Source organism: Onychomys torridus, chromosome 2 (genome assembly GCF_903995425.1).
Source record: "Onychomys torridus chromosome 2, mOncTor1.1, whole genome shotgun sequence".
Classification (NCBI taxonomy): domain Eukaryota; kingdom Metazoa; phylum Chordata; class Mammalia; order Rodentia; family Cricetidae; genus Onychomys; species Onychomys torridus.
In genome coordinates, this window is record NC_050444.1 from 154,365,496 (window position 1) to 154,376,705 (window position 11,210).

Genomic DNA, 11,210 nt, shown 5'->3' on the forward strand with positions numbered 1-11,210 from the left:
AACAATAGAAGAGCCAAGTGCCCTGAAACCTGGGGGGTAGGGTGGGGAGGCACAGCCCGTGCCCTTCACCACCCTTGCCTGGGCCAGGACTGGATAGCCTTGCCAAAGCACACTTAACAGGACATTGGAAAGCAGCTGAGCAAGGCAGGGGGACACCAAGCCAGAAGTAGTGCCAGGTGTGGCTGGGTCTCCTCATGGGGATCCTGCTCTCTGCTGTTAGAGGAATGTTCTCAGGACAGCCTGGGAAACTGCGCTGTTACGGTCCCCTCCCCCATCCCATCCTTGAAGCAGCTCTGAGGTCAGCACACATTATCACACCCACTTTCCAGAGGGAGAAACTGAGGCACAGGGAGGCTTTAGGGCCAGTCAGGATTTGAACAGAGGCGTCACCACAGGGCAGGGCCTTTATTAGCAGCCTGTCCCGGTGATGTGATCTTTTCAGACCTTAGCACAGCAGCTTCTCACTGTAACACCTAGTGTCCAAGGGCAGATGACTGTCAGCCCATTTTATACAAGGGAAAACTGAGGCTCAGGGAGGCACTTGTCCTGGGGGTCATGGATCGCCTGTGTCAGTGGGTGTTTGCCTCTAGGGGGCCTCCCCTATGAGACCAGATGGTGCAGGTATGGGCCGTGCCTGACCTGGGGCTACCATGAGGGCACTGCACCTGGTGCCAGGTCTGTCTGCTAATGGGGTTAAACGGGAGTGGGGGTGGTGAGGGATGGACAAGTCCCAACAGGGAGTGCCTGGAGAAGGTGTGTCCCAGGAGCTGCAGCCAGCACAGGGTGTAGGGGGGCTGTGGCACAGGGTTCTTCTCATTAGCCTTTGAATCAAAGACTTTGCCTGAGAGAATCAAAAGACTGCAGGAATGCAGGATTAGGCAGACATGAGCATCTCCAGAGCTGGGAGGAGGCCACTGAGGCCCTAAGAGGCCAAGAAAGGCTCCCAGGTCCAAGAATTCCTTAACAGGAGCTAGACCAGGGTCACTTCCTGTCCTCCAGAGGATTTGGCCAGGCCTGACGCTCTACATGACCCTTGATCACAGTAGGCCCAAATAAACCCAGTGTCTCAGGCTGGTCATGTGATTAGGAGTCTGTGTTTCTTTTTTTCATTTTGGTGTTTCAAGACAGGGTTTTCTGTGTAGCTTTGCGCCTTTCCTGGAACTCACTTGGTAGTCCAGGCTGGCCTTGAACTCACAGAGATCTGCCAGTTTCTGCCTCCCGAGTGCTGGGATTAAAGGCATGCACCACCACCGCCCAGCGAGTCTGTGTTTCTAATGGCAGGAGGGAGCCCTCAAGGAACACAAGATCTGGCCTTCATTCTGTGCATGTAGAAAATGAGCACAGAGAAGGTGTTGATAGACCCGTGGTCACACAGCAAGTTGGTGGGAGGGCAAGAATGTACCCGAAGTCTCTCCTGGAATAGCTTCCATGCTTTGTCCTCTCTCTGTCTCTCCTTTTAAATAGGGCGGGCAGAGCAGGCGACATTTGATCAGACTTGAGGGGGCTGGTGACAATGTGGCTATTTGGCTGTTCCCTAGGAAGAGCCAGCATAGCTGTGGTATAATGACATGGTAGGAGTCAGTTCTGTCTTTCCATCATGTGAGTCCTGGGGATCCAACTCAGGTCTCTGGGCTTTGTGGCCAATACCTCTTGAAACATCTCCCTGGTCCCCAACTTGATTTTTGAGACAGGTTCTCTCATTGGTCAGAACCCACTAAGCATGCTCTGCTGGCTTCCGGTGAGCCTCAGAATGTCTCTCTGCCTCCTCGACACCAGGATTCAAGTGTGTGCCTCCACCCCTGGCCTTGTGCATGTGTTCTGCACCTGTGTGCATGTGTGAAGGTGTACAAGATTGTGTGCACATGGGTAGAAGCCACAGGGCCATGTTGGGCACCTTCCTTGACTGCTCTCCATTTTATTTTTTTGAGACAGGGTCTCTCATTGAACCCATGGCTTGCTGATTGGCTAGATTTGCTGGCCAGAGAGCCCTACATATCCTCCTGCCTCTCACGCCCCAGTGCTGGAATCATAGGCCGGGATGCTGCACCTGGCTTTTTGTGTGGGTGCTGGGAATCCAAACTCGGGTCTTCAGGCTTGCAAGGCAAGCACTTTACTGACTGAGCTGTCTCCCAGGACTTTACCCACTGGTTATTGAGAAGTATATGTATTTAAGATGTGCAGTGTGTTGTGGGATGTTTTTGTTGTTGTTAAATTATTATTATTATTATTTTATTAAGTTACTACTACTATTATGTGATGAAGGCATGCATGGAGGTCAAAGGACAAATTTGTGGATCCATTCTCCCTTTCCACCTTTACATAGGTTCTGGGGATCAAACTCAGGTGGTCAGGTTTGGCGGCAAGCTCCTTTACCCACCGAGCCGTCTTGCTGACCTGAGGTAGCCACTGTCAAGTGGCGGCTACACTCAGGCTAACTAATGCATCCATCTCCTCACACAGGAACTGTGTTTGTGTCACATTTTCTCAGCCTGTCCCTGTCGGTGGGCACTTGGAGTCTTTGCCTGTCATGGTGATCTTGCAGAGCATTGTTGTGCCAGAAGCACAGCCTCTCTCCCAAAATACTGATTTATCCATCTACACCCACACAAGTAAGATCGCAGAGTCAGACAACTGCTTTCCAAATGATTCCATCAAACGACAACTTCCTGAGCCTGCCCCATCCCTGTTTGCGTGGGTTCTGTCTCCACGGTGTCATTTGCTATTGATGTCGTTGCTGATGAGATGGACAGATGTTATTGATGTTGGGCATCCGGCATTAATCGGGACAGGTCTTGCAGGCGCTTGGCAACTCTGAAGAGTCACCCCTGTGCTTTGGCTGTCAGGACTGAGACCGAATCTCTCCATCGGCAACTTCAGGGCTGAGCTGGCAGCCTTCAGAAATAACATTGACATCTGAACTTGAACTTGGGGCAGGTTTAAAATAACAGAGACACCTGCACTTTCCTCAGACATGCGTGGGCCATTCTCTTCCCGGACATGTTTATCTGCCCTGTGGACTCACACCCAGCGGAAGCCTGCCAGGCAGGGCTGGGTCCCACAGTGGCCAGGTGTGGTCAGGGCCGCCCTGGGCTCCTTGGCTGCTGCTAGCTCCTCAGTGCTTCTGTTCCCTGTCTTCCAGAACTCAGCGAGCTCCCCAGTAATGAAGCAGGGCCACCCATCATCTTCAGCTGTTGCTCGAGGGTCCAGTGGTGTAGAATGAACAAGCTTCCGGTAGTTACAGAAGTCCTAAGTAGCCACGGTGCATGCTCCCACCCCTGGACTGTGTCCTGCTCTCCCAGCGGCAGCAGCTGGCAGTTTGTCCATCACTGGCAGGTGCGTTGTGTTCCAGGTCTCAAGGATCCAGGCCTTGGCTTCTTTGGAATGTTATGGTTACTGAATTTGGGATCATAGTCTGTGACCCAAGACGCCAGGCTGAGCCACCCAATCTCCAGAAGCCAATTAAAACAACCACATAAATAGCCAAGAGCAGAAAAAGGAGATTTAGTCAGTGTGGCGACACTGGGAAGAGGGACAGAGATAGAGAGACCCTCTCAAATCCATCTTCAGGGTCCTAAAATGAGACTGAAATTTAAATAGCAGGCTGCAGAGATGGCCCCGTGAATAAGAAATCTTCATGCTCTTGCAGAGGACCTGAGTTCAGTTCCCAGCACCCACGTGGCAATTCACAACCATCTGCCGTTCCAGTTGCAGGAGGATCTGATACCCTTTTCTGGCTGCTGTAGGCACACGCAGACAGACACACATATACATAAGTAAAAATGAAATTTAAAAGATCTTTAACATTTAAGTAGAGGGCCAGGGGTCTGCAAGTCTAAGCCTGTCGTGATTAAGGCATGGTCCTGCCCATTGCTGACCTGCCGTCATTGTCTGGGCTCCAGTTTCTTCAGAAGAGCTGTCCAGTAAGCTGTTGGCATTGTGGGAAGCCTCTGCCCAGGAGACAAGTTCGCCCTCCGGCTGATGCCAGGTTTCAGCCTTTTCCTTCTTCCACTTCTTCCGCACCATGAGGCCCCCAAGGGGGATTCCAATGTTGTATCCTGAGCTCTGGGTGACCCTGTTACCTGCTGGAGAGAACAGATCAACTGTGAGAATGTGGGGTGAGAAGCCAGCTGTTGCTCAGGTCCCCCAGATCTGACAGTGAAGATGTCAAGGCCTTGTGGGTGCATAAACATAGCTCTCACCTCAAAGGGAATGAGGTTATTCTGAAGACAAATATGGTTGGGTTTGGCCTGGTAACACTCAGGTCACCCTCAGCACTATGGTCCAGAGCGATAACAGTTTTGTGAAGCTTTTTACACTAACATAACAACAACAACAAATCACGGAGTTGGGGATTTAGCTCAGTGGCATAGCGCTTGCCTAGCAAGTGCAAGGCCCTGGGTTCGGTCCTCAGCTCCGGTGGGGTGGGGGAGTAAAAGAAAAAAAAAAGTCACAAATGAGTGGTACATGGTGACGCACAACTTTAAGGGAGGGCAGAGGCGGGTGGATCTCTGAATTTGAGGTCAGCCTGGGCTACATATCAAGTTGTAAGCCAGCCAGGGTTACATAGAGAGACTGTCTCCAAAAAACAAATAAATTCATAAATCAAGGCATTTTCCAAATATACTGGTGGGAACGTCGGGTTACAGAAGCGAGGGGACTCCCCTGGAGGCCTCAGATGCTGTCTGAGGACATTCTGAGTGCTGAGTTGGTGGAGTCTGGTGATTTGTTAAGTTACATCCCCAAAGAGCTCAGTGACAGCCACAAGGGGTCAGGTCAGACTCCTCTGGATGAGGAGTGGCCATTATGGGCACTAAAGATGGCACGAAATAATTTTGCTCCAGATCTGCAACTCCAGGGAACTGATGCTCTCTGGTCTCCATGGGCACCTGCACACATGGGGTGCATGTAAACTCATGACGGCACATTGTACTGGCTAGTTTTATGTCCACTTGACACAATATGGAGTCATCTGAAAGGAGATTCAAAAATGCCTCCATTAAAAATGCTCATTGCGGGTGGGGTCAACCCAGGGCTGGTGGTCCCGGGTTCTATAAGAAAGCAGACTGAGCAAGCTATGTGAGCAAGCCAGTAAACAGTGCTCCTCCATAGCCTCTGCATCAGCTCCTGCTCCAGGTTCCTGCCCTAAGTTCCTGTCCTGACTTCCTTCAATGATGAACAGTGAGTAAGTGATACAGAAGTGTAAGTCCAATAAACCCTTTCCTCCCCAACTTGCTTTTGGTCATGGTGTTTCATCACAGCAATAGAAACCCTAAGACACAGATATACAAACACATACTTTTTTTTAAGAAATAAAAAAATTAAATATTTATTTATTTTTGGTGTGTGTGTGTGTGTGTGTGTGTGTGTGTGTGTGTGTGTGTGTGTGTGTGTGTGTGTGTGTATGGGGGCATTCTACACACACTTTAATGGGTTCATGACCCTGGAGCCCAGCTGGGGAGTTTGGAGTGAGGACTCTGGCTAGACCAGACTCTTTCAGTGTGACTCACCCTTGTCTTCCCCTCTCCAGTCCGCTTGCCCTCACTCACACAGCTGGCCTCCACCCACACACTTGGGGACTCTTCCGGCCTTGGCATGCAGCATGATTGTTAGAAGGCAATCTTGTTCTTCTGGGAGCTTCAGGCAGCTGGACCCTTGCCAGCCCAATCCCAGCACCCACCTCTCTGTGAGCTGCCCAGAGGCCCACTACCTGCCACAAGCTAGGCTTGACCTGCTCATGTATGAATTTCACATTCTCTTTGTCAGTCATCATCTCTTAAAATCTCACAATATGCCACACATATGTGTGAACATACAGGAATCTTGAAGAATATTAGAGTGAAGTCTGGCAAATGCCGCACAGCTAAAGAAACAGAGCCTTTAGATGTTTATAGTCTTCTCCCCAACTACACCCCTCCACCCCCAGCACAACTGTGCCTCTTGTAGTTACTATTCCTTGTTTTTCTTTATGGGTTTTGCATTATTGTTAGGGTTTGCCTTTGTGTTGAAGGATGGATACTGTGTGCCTCTGTGACCTGTTTCGTTAATGCCATGCTGTTAAGGGGAATCATCCATGTGACTGTGTGGGGCACAGATGGCCCATGGTTGTTACTGTCTGATATTCCAGCCCATGCATAGGTAGCAATGTAGTTACACATCCTAAGAGCAGTAGGTGTGCAAATTTATGGTTATCATGACTGTTGTCGCTGGGTTTATTCATGTGCCCTGGAGCACACCTTTAGGGGGTTTCTAGTTGTACCCAAGAGTTGCATTTCTGGAGCAGGGTGTCGACCTGATTGGGTAACAACAGGCTGTCTTTCATGGTTGTATGGTCTCATCTCTTTAGTACCAGTGCGACTTGTCTTCTCTGCACCCGGGGAGTAGCAAGCATCCCTTGTTAAACTGTTAGTTTATTTATGTGTTTATGTCCTGTATATGATGTGTGGGAGGGCTGGGGGGGGGTATGAGTGTGGAGGTCAGAGGACAGCTTTCAAGAATGGATTCTCTCCTTTGATCTCGTGGGTTCTGGTGATTTAGCTCAGGTCACAAGGCTCGGTGGCAGGCGCTTTAACACCTGCCAGCCCTCTTGGGGCCTGTTTGAGCAGTGAGTAAACAGACTGGGCTTGGTAACAGTGTGGTTTCTTGTAGATCAGTGGTACTCAAATATCAATAGCACACTAGAGTGGCTTAGAGGGCCCGTCAGAATACAAATGAGGGCTGGGACTCAGTTGCTAGACTGCTGGCCTAAGATGTACAAAGCCCTGGCTTCCATTCCCAGCACTTTGTAAAATAGGTTTGATGATGCATGCCTGTAATCCCAGCACTTGGGAGGTTCAGAAGTTCAAGGTCATCCTCAGCCACATAGCAAGTTGGAGGCCAACCTGGGCTCCATGAAACTCTGTGTCTAAATGAATGAATGAATGAATGAACGAACGAACAAACAAACAAACAAACCAATTCCCAGGCTTTCTCATCAAGCTGACACAGAGTGGGAAACTGTCCATAATAGTTATGGGGCCTGGGAGGGGACAGAGCATGCAACTGTGTGGGCACAGGAAACTAAGAAATGAATATATTGGGTCTCTGGTGTCTGCCAGGCACCCATACTCCTTAAAGAACACCGACTAGTGTCCCTCACAACTTTCAGATGAAGAAAGGCACGGCCACAGGAAGTGTCATCAAAGCCACAGCTGCAGAGCGGTGGCTAAGGACCGGACTCCACGTTGTGCCCTGCTGGAAGTCTCTGAGTGCTGAGACTCTCACTGGCCCTCTGCCTCCCAGCTGAACCGAAGCTGGGGTCAGTTCTGGCTCCTTCCTCACAGGGCTGCTGGGAAGCTCAGTATGCGGGGAGCTTAGGGAAGTAGGGGGAGGGATTGGGAGGAGAGGAGGGAGCGGAAACTGTGGTTGGGATGTAAAATGAATTTTAGAAATGGGCTAGAGAAAAAGAATCTAATTCTGAGTCTTGTGGCGGCCTGGGTCTCACGCTCATCTCTGTCCGTCTTTATCCCACTGACTTTGAATTTCCTGAATTTCTTTCCCACTCGGCATCCTTATTTTTCTCTGTCTCTAGCCATCAATTTACAGAATGCACTCCTTTTATGTTGCCTCAGTTCCTTGTGCACCGACGGAATAGAAATTAAATAAAAAGAAAATGCACGCACGTCATGGTGCCCTGCCCACCCCCTCCCCTGAAGCAGGCTTACTCAAAGGCAGTCTCCGGCCCAGCTGCTCAAGCCCCTGCATGCTGAAGCTGCAGCCCTGGGAACTGCCCAGGGTAGCTTAAGCCCGTGGTCCTGGGTGTCAGGTTAAGGTAATTAACACTGAGCCACAGATTTGCAGACAGTCTGGATTCATTTAAGCCCTCAGGGGTCTAGAAATGCCTTTCATGCTGGCCCTAAGCTCTTCAAAGACATTGTGGTCAGTGTTGGCTACAGAGGCAGAGTGATGCCCTTGCCTCAGAAGGACCACACTGCAATGCCACAGAGGAACTCTGAGGGGATCTTGTCCCTGGTATCCTATCAGAGCCATCTCAGATCCCTGCCACCAGGGAACAGTGAAACTCAGGGAACCTGGCTGGGGCCCAGAAGTGAGAGATGCTCTTGAGGGAGGAGGGAGCGGCTCTGGCATCCTGCAGGCACCGGGAACACAGACCCGCTTTGTCATCCCAGCTCTGCTGTACTCAGACTACTGTAGACAGACAGCTGTCATTCAAAAGAAGTTTAACACCAAGAAAAAGTGGCTAAGAGACTCCTTGCATGACAGGGCAGAAAAGCAGCTTTCAGAGCCAAACATATCTGATTTTAGGGTGTTTCACTTAATTTTTTTTGGATTTAAAAAGTTTGTGTGTGTTTGCCATCATGAATGTATACACCACATGTGTGTAGTGCCCACAGAGGCCAAAAGAAGGCATCCCATCCCCTGGGACTGGAGTCACAGAGGGTTGTGAGCCACCAGGTAGGTGCTAGGAACCAAACCCAGGTTTTCAGCCAGAGTAGCAAGTGCATTTAACAGCTGAGTCATCTTTCAGTCTCCTAACTAATTGTGTTTATGGTTTTGTCTTAATTGATTGGTTTTGTTTTTTGTTTGTTGGTTGGTTAGTTGTTTTGGGGTTTTTTGTTTGTTTTGTTTTGTTTTTTGACAGTCTTACTATGTAGCCCTGGCTAGCCTGGATGGAACTCACTATGTTGACCAGGCTAGTTTTGAAATCACAGTGATCTGCCTGCTTCTGTCTCCTGAGTGCTGGGTTTAAAAGTGTAGGTCACCATGTCCTCTTTTTCCTCCTCCTCCTCCTCTTCCTCCCCCTCCTCCCCTTTCTCCTCCTCTTCTGGTTCTTCAGTTACTTCAAGCAGAGTCCTTCCCCATCTCACATTTCACTGGTCGGATGCAGCACTCAGCATGTAGTAAGGTTATCTTTAATAAAACCTCCAGCTCTGTTTTATACTGACTACTTCTGAAATTCCTTTCTGCACCAAAGCCACAAATCCTGGTTTGATCTGAGCCAAGATCCTTAAAAATAAGGGGGACTCCTCAGGTTGTTGAGGGGACAGTGTGGAGTTATGTCTCTGTCTCTTTGCAAATGGCACTTCCAAGTACTCAGGACTCCTACCCCAACAATGCACCTCCAGCCCTAGCCCCAGCCCCAGCCTCCAGCCCCAGTCTCCAGCCCCAGCCTCAGCCTCCAGCCCCAGCCTCAGCCTCCAGCCCCAGCCCCAGCCTCCAGCCCCAGCCCCAGCCTCCAGCCCCAGCCCCAGCCTCAGCCTCCAGCCCCAGCCCCAGTCTCCAGCCCCAGCCTCAGCCTCCAGCCCCAGCCTCCAGCCCCAGTCTCCAGCCCCAACCTCCAGCCCCAGCCTCCAGCCCCAGTCTCCAGCCCCAGCCTCCAGCCCCAGCCCCAGCCTCCAGCCCCAGCCCCAGCCTCAGCCTCCAGCCCCAGCCTCAGCCTCCAGCCCCAGCCCCAGCCTCAGCCTCCAGCCCCAGCCCCAGCCCCCAGCCCCAGCCGCAGTCTCCAGCCCCAGCCCTAGCCCCAGCCTCCAGCCCCAGCCCCAGCCCCAACCTCAGCCTCCAGCCCCAGCCTCAGCCTCCAGCCCCAGTCTCCAGCCCCAGCCTCCAGCCCCAGCCTCAGCCTCCAGCCCCAGCCTCAGCCTCCAGCCCCAGCCCCAGCCTCAGCCTCCAGCCCCAGCCCCCAGCCCCAGCCTCCAGCCCCAGTCTCCAGCCCCAACCTCCAGCCCCAGCCTCCAGCCCCAGCCCTAGCCCCAGCCTCAGCCTCCAGCCCCAGCCTCCAGCCCCAGTCTCCAGCCCCAGCCCCAGCCCCAGCCTCCAGCCCCAGCCCCAGCCTCCAGCCCCAACCTCCAGCCCCAGCCCCAGCCTCCAGCTTCCAGCCCCAGTCTCCAGCCCCAGCCTCCAGCCCCTGCCCCAGCGCCCAGTCCCAGCAGGCCTGGTTCCCAGCAGCTTGCTCAATCCCTGAGTCCAGCATCCTACCCATAAGCTTGCTTTTTCTCATCTATATCATCGATGTGTCCATGAACCCTCAGTTTATCCTGTAGCCAAGACAAAGCACTCTTACCATATTACCCAAGTTTGGGTTATCAACCCTCAAATTCCTAAGGAGCAGCCAGGCAAGCAAATGTCTCAGTTGCAAGGAACCCCTCCATTTAATCACCAAAGAAAAGCCAGGTTAGACCCAGGGCATTTGCGCTTCTGCTGATTTACTGACCAGCCGGGACCCACAGAACACACTTCTTGAGACAGCAAGCCCCTCCCTCTCCCTGTATGTGGAGAGGTTCATCTGTCCCACTGAGTTCTGCCTTGGTGGCACCTGTAGTGGGACTCCCTGGGCCTCTCTTACAGGATGTGTGTATTGGCAGATGGCGCAGGGCTAGGTCAGCCAGTGGTCTGGTCTCCCGCAGAGCCCACAGGCCAGTTGACCATCCTCCTCGAGACGGCGGGGCAACCACAGTCAATCCTGGACCTCAGGAAAGACACTCTTCACCCAGAATCCGGTCTTCCTAAGCTTCCACAGTTCTCCAAGTCACTTCACCTCCGAGAGGATTTGGACAACCAGATTCTCAAATGTCAGATAATGGGAGTGTGTGAGGTTAACCATGATACCAGGCATTCCCAAAGCATCTAGAGGCACCCATTGTGTGGCAGCTCAGGCTAGGTCCTGGCCAGGAGCTTGCAGTGGGAATGGTGGTCACACTTGGACCGAAATGAACCCCTAGGTGCTTCCTGGGGGGTGGGGTGGGTAGAGTCTCTCTTGTCTTGTGTGGAATAGTCTGACTTTACAATCATCCCCTGAAGGACAGGAGGCGGCCAAAACAAAACCCCAGGGCCTTCTACCTTTGGAAGCACAGACCAAGCTGCTGCTGATGTACCAATGCTTCTAGACACTCAAATGGATTCACCCACAGAGGAATTCTGGATAGAGTGGGGATGGTATTTAGGGGTGTCCCATGGGTCATGTTGATCTACATCAGAGTCCATTAGCTCAAGGCCCTTCTTTGGGGGGCACCAAGAGGATCCATGCCTGGGGACTGAATGGGTTGCAGGTGAGTGCAGACACTTGAAGACAAAGGCTTCTGAGGGAATGGGTCACCCTGGGCATTCCATCTAGAAATGGGGAGTCTCTCGGTGCTTGTTGCTCAGGGGTCTGTCTCAGTCTCCATCTCCTGGGCAGATGCCCCATCCCAGGGGAAGAATGGGGGATGGGTGACGGC